At 41.5% G+C, this 8,086-nt stretch overlaps 1 long non-coding RNA gene across 1 annotated transcript in view; it reads right to left on the bottom strand.

Moving 5' to 3' along the window:
• Positions 1 to 3,695: 3,695 nt before the first annotated feature.
• LOC144229098 (uncharacterized) overlaps positions 3,696 to 8,086 on the bottom strand; it is a 14,731-nt gene continuing 10,340 nt past the window's right edge. Inside the window, exons 2-3 of the long non-coding RNA XR_013334352.1 lie at positions 4,196 to 4,313; positions 3,696 to 3,863 (exon numbers count right to left, since the gene is read on the bottom strand). This is a non-coding gene — a long non-coding RNA (uncharacterized LOC144229098). The remainder of the gene's footprint in view (positions 3,864 to 4,195; positions 4,314 to 8,086) is intronic.

Genomic DNA, 8,086 nt, shown 5'->3' with positions numbered 1-8,086 from the left:
GTACTTTTTGAAAGGGCTTTCAGAGATTAACTGGCCTGAGGTCACACATTGTATATGGTGGGACCAAGATTAAAACACAGGGCTTTCTGACTCCAAAAGTTCACAGTCTTAACTTGCCACGATGTCCAGCTAGGACATGCTAGGACAGCAGCCCAAGAAGTCGGGAGCCACTGTCCTTCCTGATGTGTATGCCCCTGCTGTCCTGGCCATCTGGTGTTTCTTCTATCGCTGTTCTTCTCACCTGGGAGGAATTGTTACATTGTTATAGTCGGAGGTGGGGGGGGAGAGAGACAAACGTGGAATATTTTAGAATCTGTGACACACTGATTTGAATCAAATCAGAAATAGAACTAAACTTTAAAATGCACAAGATTTTGGGAATGAAGTAGTCATCAAGTGCGTCTATAGCACCTAATCAACTTTGCAGAGGAAAAGCACACCTTGGCAGGAGTTGGGGCTGCCCTAGTAAATGCCCTTCCCCAGGGGAAAGAGGCTCTTGACAAAAATATGTATGTACATACGGGAAAAATCACCCACACTTCTCAGATTCTTATTTCCTCGAGAAAATGTCCAGGAACTACAGTGACCACTTTGGTGCACTCTGTGTGTGTGTGTGTGTGTGTGTGTGTGTGTGTAATTTTAGAAATGTACTTATATATTCCTCCAGCTGGAGGCTGAAGAGGTTGATCTTCGAGGTCCCTTCTCTTGGGAAGCATTCCGACAATAATTCAGTAACTCCCTACAAAGGTGTCCGATGGGAGAAGATGGGGATATGCCACTTTTGACTGGCTAGCTGGGCTCTCTTTCATCCCCAGTGAAAAATTGTCTAAGAGGAAAATTTCTCAGTGTGTAAAACTGAAAAGCAGAACTCAGTACAGTATATAATTCTAACAATGCCGTATGAAAATGCAGTAAAAATAGAGTCAATTATACACTGTCAAAGCTTTTCTCTAAACAGCTGCCTAACAGAATATGACAATTTTTTCTACAATGTAGTAAAAAATAAAAAGAAGTTCTCTCACAATGCCAACTACGCAGGGCCGAATTCATTAACACTTTATTACCTTAAACTCCATTGTAAGAGAAAAATAATATGACGCAACTTGTCACTTCTTCTTTTCCCGGTTTTGTTACTGTGACACATTAAGATTTGGGCGCCTGCTAGTGTGTTGTGATCTACATTTAATGATCTTAACAGGGACTTAGTAAGACATTGTTCGTTTTTCTTGCGCTATCCCTGAGCGGGGTGTTACATGAACAGTGAGACCCAATTATATCATAGTATAATTTACAAAGGAGAAAAAAAAAGTTCTTTTCATGGCGTGTTCCCCAAGGAGACTAGAAGTATTGTAGCAGTTTCTTGGCTCTGCTTTGCAACAATATAATTAGCTATAATCTGAGCATTTGCATATAGTACAGAGAGAGCAGGAGTAATTCTCCGCTTGCTGGGTTAGGATGTAAAATGGTCTTTTATAAGACAGGCGCTCTGATACACCTAATTTTACTTAGCACGTTTGCATCCGTGTTGTGGCTGATCATCACAAATGGAAATTGTCACTCTCAATATGGAAGAAAAATGAGGAAATGCATCATAATGAAAGGTAATTTTTTTTAACCAACAGATTTTAATCAAGGGCCTATGGTGGATTTAGAATTGGGACAGAACCCTTATGCCTTTGAGATATTAAGTCTGGACTTTAATTTAGTCCAAACTTTATGGCTTTACAGTTTAGGCTTATGTTTCATACACCTTGAAATTTATACCTGGTGATGTCACATCCTTCAGCACCGTAGGAGCTTCTACACTAAGCATGGGGTCTTTGCTTCCCTAAACAAACAAACAAAAAACATCCTGTATCTTTGGAATGGGTTGGAGCTGAGTTCTGGCCAGCCAATAAGCATTGATTGGATTTTGGGAGTCTTGGACTTCTAGAAATGTAAAATGTTAATGTTATAAGGATTCGTAGAAATAATGGGGTCTGGGACTCCATATTCACAGGTGAGTGTTATGGGTTGAATTGTGTGTCCCCCCCCCCCAATTCCTAATACCTCAGAATGTGTCCTTATTTGGAAATAGTCTTTACAGAGGTAATCAAGTTAAAATGAGGTCATTAGGGTAGGCTCAAACCCAATATAACTGGCGTCCTTATAAATTACAGAGAAGTTGAAATAATTGTAAAAGAACTCCCATATACCAAACACCCGGGTTACTAATTGTTAGCAATTGCCACATTTTTCCATATTCCATTATCAATCTATCTGTCTAAAGTATTTCAGTGTGCTTTTCCTAAGGACAAGGGTTTTTCCTTATGTAATTGCAGTATAATTATCAAAATCAAGAAATTTAATATTGATATTAATCTACAGAAATTATTAAAATTTTACCAATTATGTGGACAGTGTTTTTCATAGCAATTTTTTCCCCCCGAGTCAGGACCCAGTTCAGGACTACGGGTTGCATTTAATTTTCATGAATCTTTAGTGTCCTTTGATCGGGAAAGATTTCCTTGTCTGAAGATATTGACATATTGTTAAGCGTGTAAGCCATCTGTTTTGTAGAGTGTCCCTTCCTTTGAGTTTGCCTGATGTTTTCTCATGATTAGATTCAAGTGTACATCTCTGGCAGGAAACCACTGAGGTTCTGGTATGTTCTTCTCAATACATCACACATGATTCTGGTTTGTCTCATTGGCTTTCTCTCCCCCAACACACTCTACTATGTAGATAAAAGCAACAGGGCAATATAGAGTACAACTAAGGATAGCTCTCAAGAGGAGACATCATTTCTTCATCACACACAAGAATTTTATAATCTCTGGAGGATCTTATTTGTACTTTTATGGGGGGCAGATTTAGTCTTACTTTGTTTCAGTGGATTTCAAAAACCACTCAGGCTATAGAATGCCTGAATCTGGGGGTCCTTTTTACAGATTTTTGAAGTTTAAAAAAATTTTTTTAATTTTAATTTTTTTCTTTTTAATAGTTTATTGTCAAATTGGTTTCCAAATAACACCCAGTGCTCATCCCCACAGGTGCCTTCCCCCATGCCCATCACCCCCCTTCTCCTTCCCCCCCCATCAGTCCTCAGTTTGTTCTCAGCATTCAAGAGTCTTTCATGGTTTGATCATCTTTCTAAATGCAAATACCAGAAAACAAACTATAAAAACACCCGCATGTCTTCAAGTAAACCAAGAAGCAATAGTAGCTATTGAATGAAACATTATCAATTGGTTCTGATAACTTGTTCCTTGCCCATTTGTTCTGTTTCCTGTGGCCCCAGTCTAGAAGTTTATAGGTAGCTGGATCTGAAGTTTTAAAGAAAAAAAATTGGGGGAGAGACATGGAAACAGTTGTAGCTAAAGAAATGTTCTTTGTTAATATCATATATCCGACAAATTGAGGAAGAACTGACAATGTTGAATGTTAATAGCAGAATCCACATTCAACCAGTGGGAGCACAAATTCTTGAAAGATGAAAGCTCTGATTTTCTACCAGCATACCTTTCCAAACGGTACAGGGCAAGTGGAGAATACAGGTACCCTCATCCATGGGGTGATTTGGTGGGGTCCAGGGAGTTTGAACCCCTGCGCTGATCTCCTCTGACCACTAGCAGCTTTTTGAATGTATCTTAATTTTCCCTTATAATTACTACCACTTTCTATGTCTACCATCAAATAAAAAGACTGGGAAACACTACAGTCACCTGCTTTATTTTCTCCCTCTCTGAAGGCAGAAGCCTGAAGGCAGGACCTGGGTGTTACTTCCTGGTCTTCTGCAGTGCATAGATCAGGGCCAAGCACAAAATAGTTGCTCAAAATGTCTTTTTGCCTGACAATTTCTGTTGCGTTGCTTCTTGAAGACCCTGTGAAAAGAGTGTGGCAGGAAAGCAATAAGATGCTGCTTGAGGGGCCACTTTGCCGACAGCTGTTGACTTGGAGGACAGAGTGCCTTCTGAAGCATAGCGTAAAGGACACCTTGAATCTAAAATAGAGCAAATGACAAAGTGGTGAAAGAAGAGACACCTAACACATTTCTGGAAGAAGAGAGTGAACCCAATCCCTGACAGGATTAGCAGGTTAATTAAAGAATCTATTCTGATGATGCTGGCACATCTTCAATTCAGACTGACATTAACTCAAGGCACAGGCCCCAATTTATCTTTTCCACCGGCTGCTGTGGAGGTGAAATGCTTACCAGACAAGTCGATTCTTAAGGACCTTCTGGGCGTGTGTAATTGTATCCTAGGTAGAATCCACTCCAGGAGAGCGCATGGGTTAGCAGGAACTGGGTAATCTGATTAACTCTTGACCGCCTAGCAATGGGCAGTGGGTAGCATGGACAACAGGAAAGAAAAGTTGAGAGTGAGGAAATTAACACGCTGAGCATCTGTAATGAATCTGGCACAATGCTAGGTACGTGATACAACTTACTTCCATGGTGAGTAAGAGGGGGCACTATGCAGTCAAATAGATTTGGGTTCAAATCTCAGCTCTGTCATATTTGGTTGGATGACTCTGGGTAGGTCACCTTTTTGGTAAGCCTTTGTTTTCTTATCTCTAAAACAAGGACAATAAATACTATCTTGGTCATTTCTCAGGACAAACATGGTGGCTTAAAACAGCGGAAATGTATTCCCCCAAAGTTCTAGAATCCAAAAATCCCAAATCAAGGTGTCAACAGGGTTGAGCTCCCCCTAAATGCTCTAGGGGAGAATCCTTCCTTATCTCTTCCAGCTTGTGGTGACTCCAGGCATCCTTGGCTTGTGGATTCATCACTCCAATCTCTGCCTGTGCCTTCACACCTTCTCCGCTGTGTCTTCTCTTAGTCTGTCTCTTATAAGAACACTTCGTTGAATTTAGGGTCCACCTGGGTAATCCAGGATGTTCTCATCTCAAGATCATTAACTTAATTACATCTGAAAGACCCTTTTTTGAAATAAGATCACAGGATCCAGGGGCAAAGCTTTTGTGGGTGGGGCACCATCAACCCACTACAATCTCCTTTGTACTCTTCATTTGGTAGGAAAGTTAGTAATTAGAGATTATATAGGTGGTTCTTTATCTTAGCACATAGTTAGCACCCAGTGAATGCAACTACAGACAGCTGTGTCACATACAACATTATGAAGTCTGGGAAGCAGGTCTTAGCAACCTTCTCTTCACATGTTGAAGTAGGTTCAGAGAGGTTTATTATCTTTCTCCAGGTCGCCAAACTGAGTTTTCTATCTCATGCTGAGTAACCACAAAGTCTGCGGGTTGGCCCCTCACTGTGGAGAATGAGTTGTATCCCTTAATACAGGCCCTGAGACAAAGATTTGGGTATAAGTAGATTATTTAGAAAGTGATTCTAGGGAGCAGTGAGAGAGTGGGGGAGTGAACAAGGAAAGGAGAGAAGCCAAGGAAGGTGGTCTCTGTTGTGGGCACCTGCACCCCAATCCCACCAGGGCCATTTGAGATATCAGTGGATACGAGAACCAGCCACCAAGACACAGGAGACCTCCAGGGTCAGCTAAGTGGATATTCCAGGGGCACCAAGAGGAGGATCTCCTACCCCTGGCAACCCTCTAATGGGAGTTCTTGGAGGGTCAGGATGAGCTCTGAAATTAAGGGCATGAAGGAGCAATAGAAGTCAACTTGAGCCTTTGGTAGTTTTGCTCGGGCCAATAGAAGTCAACTTGAGCCTTTGGTAGTTTTGCTCGGGCCATTCTTGGAAGATGTGATAGAATCCCTGATTCTCAGTGCTGGAGGTGTCCTTACAAGTCATGTCATCTGACCTTACTCCCATTGCTATTGTCCACTGTACAATATCCCATATCCTCATATTTGTCCTCCGTGGTTGTCTAGGGCTGCTACATAGATATTTACAGGACCAGAGGGCTCACTAACTCCTGAGGCAGCCTGACCCATTGCTTTTTAGTTCTTATTATGGACAAAATTCCATGTTGAGACCAAATTTGACTCCTCAGGTCTCCCACCAATGGAGTTCAGTTCTTTTCCCTGGACATGCCTCCTCCCTGCGAGAGCTGCTTTTGCTTATGCAATACTTTCAGCTCTATAATCCTGCTCTGTCCCTGCCCTAGAGCTGTAGCTCTTTGGAGACACTGTGTTCTGCTCCTGTAGAGCTCTTGCTTATAATGGCATAGGAAATAACTTAAGTGGTTTTAGAATAAAATATAACTGCACCCTCAGGGACAATTGGAGCATATGGTGTAGTGAGAAGAAGGTCCATTCAACAAATGCCAAATAAGCACTTACTTTGTGTCAGATCCTCAGATCTGTGGCCAAGAGTCTGTTGGGAGCAATGGACATAAAAACCACCAGCTACAATGTCCACTATAAAGGTCTTGAAAGGTCATTTTAAGAGGGGCAGAATGAGGAGTACCATGCTAACCAAATCCTGAAGGATCACATGCTCTGAGTATACCAATGTCATCAAGGGAATTAGGAAAGACTTCATGGAGGTGGCATTTGAATTGGGTTTTGAAGTTTGGTTAGGATTTTAATAGATTATGTTACTGGCAGGAAAGGAATCTGAGAATATGGGAATGGTACAAAGTCCTGGAAATTAGGCTATCCCTTCTTCCTTTATGGAATGACGACTTGTTAAGTGTTTTTAGGGTTTAGGGTGTGTGCTGTGTATGTGTTTATATGATTAATAACCTATGAGTCTGGTGTGATAGATGAAAGACTCATTTAGAGTGTATTGTAAGATAACTGGTCTTGACTTATTCATTAGATGATAGGAAAGCCTTCAAATGCTTTTACACATGATAAATAGAAATATTCTGTTTTATTTACAAAAGGGCTATTCTAATACCACTATAAAGGATAGTCAAGATTGTGGGGAAGTTGAAGACAGGGAGAACAGGTAAGAGGTGACTTCAGAAATTCCATGTAAAAGACTTCACTCACCCATGCTTCTATTCACTATTCCATTTATTCTTTCTCCCTCTCTTCCTTCCTCCCTTCCATCCATCCATCCAATCTTAAGAATTTACATGCTAATCATTGTGCTAAGCATTAAGGTTTTAGAAAAGGGAAAGAGATTTTTAAAAATATTTATTTCCTCATTTTGACATAGAGACAGAGAGTGAGCAAGGGAGAGGAAGAGATAGAGGGAGACAGAGAATTCCAAGCATGCTCCATGCTGTCAGTACAGCCCAACAGACTCGGGGATGGAACTCACAGACCATGAGATCATGATCTGAGCTGAAATCAAGAGTCGGACACTTAATCAATTGAGCCACCCAGGTGCCCCAAAGGAAAGATATTTTCTATCTTCAAAAGGCTTATGATCTAGTAGGGCTGAATGGGGGAAGTTAAAAAGAGGAAAGATGAAGAGATGTTTCAGAATTGTAGTAGCCTCTCATCAGTGTCTAAGTACATGTGAGTGGAAATAAAGAGGGAAAAGGAGGAAAAGTACTTCACACTAGAAAGTCTTAAACCTGAACTCTAGGCCCAACTATTCATTGGCCGTGTGATTTGGGGCAAGTTCTAACCCTTTTCAGTCCTATCTTCCTCAATTACAAAGGTTAGACTTGATGATTTCTTCCAGTGCTTGACATTCTAGGATTCTATTATTCCATTACTTAGAAAGAGAACGAGTGAAGGTTAAGAACTGGTAAACTGGGGGAGGGGGATTAGGGGGCACAGGAAGTGAGTCTGGGGCAGTGTGAATCTGGGAGAAAATAGGTGGAGACAGATGCTATGGTAAGCACAGTTATTATTAAAGCTTTGTTCCTTCAGTTCATCTTCCGGCTTCTGAAATGTTTCCCCTCTTCTGGCTCCAACCTGCCTGCCGTACTCACAGAAGCCTTTGGTGCGGCACAAAGGTCACCTACTCTGAAGCCAGATAACCACAGTTCCTTCTTCCTCAGTGGGTCTGGTCCCTGGGCAGATTTGAGGCACTTTCAGATTCACCAGTCCCAGACCATCAGGGGACTCTTGGACAAGGACACTGACCTCCCTCCTGCTCTGTGGCCTGGCCACCTTGTCACCCTGGACTATAGCTTATTTATGTTCCTCCCCTTGTCCTCTCCTTAGGGCCTTTTTCCAATTTGGCAAAAAAAAAAAAAAAAAAAAAAAA

The sequence above is a fragment of the Crocuta crocuta genome, unplaced genomic scaffold, assembly GCF_008692635.1.
Source record: "Crocuta crocuta isolate KB4526 unplaced genomic scaffold, BGI_CrCroc_1.0 scaffold233, whole genome shotgun sequence".
NCBI lineage: Eukaryota > Metazoa > Chordata > Mammalia > Carnivora > Hyaenidae > Crocuta > Crocuta crocuta.
Note: the sequence above shows the minus strand (reverse complement) of the source record. Positions and strands in the feature narration are given on the sequence as shown.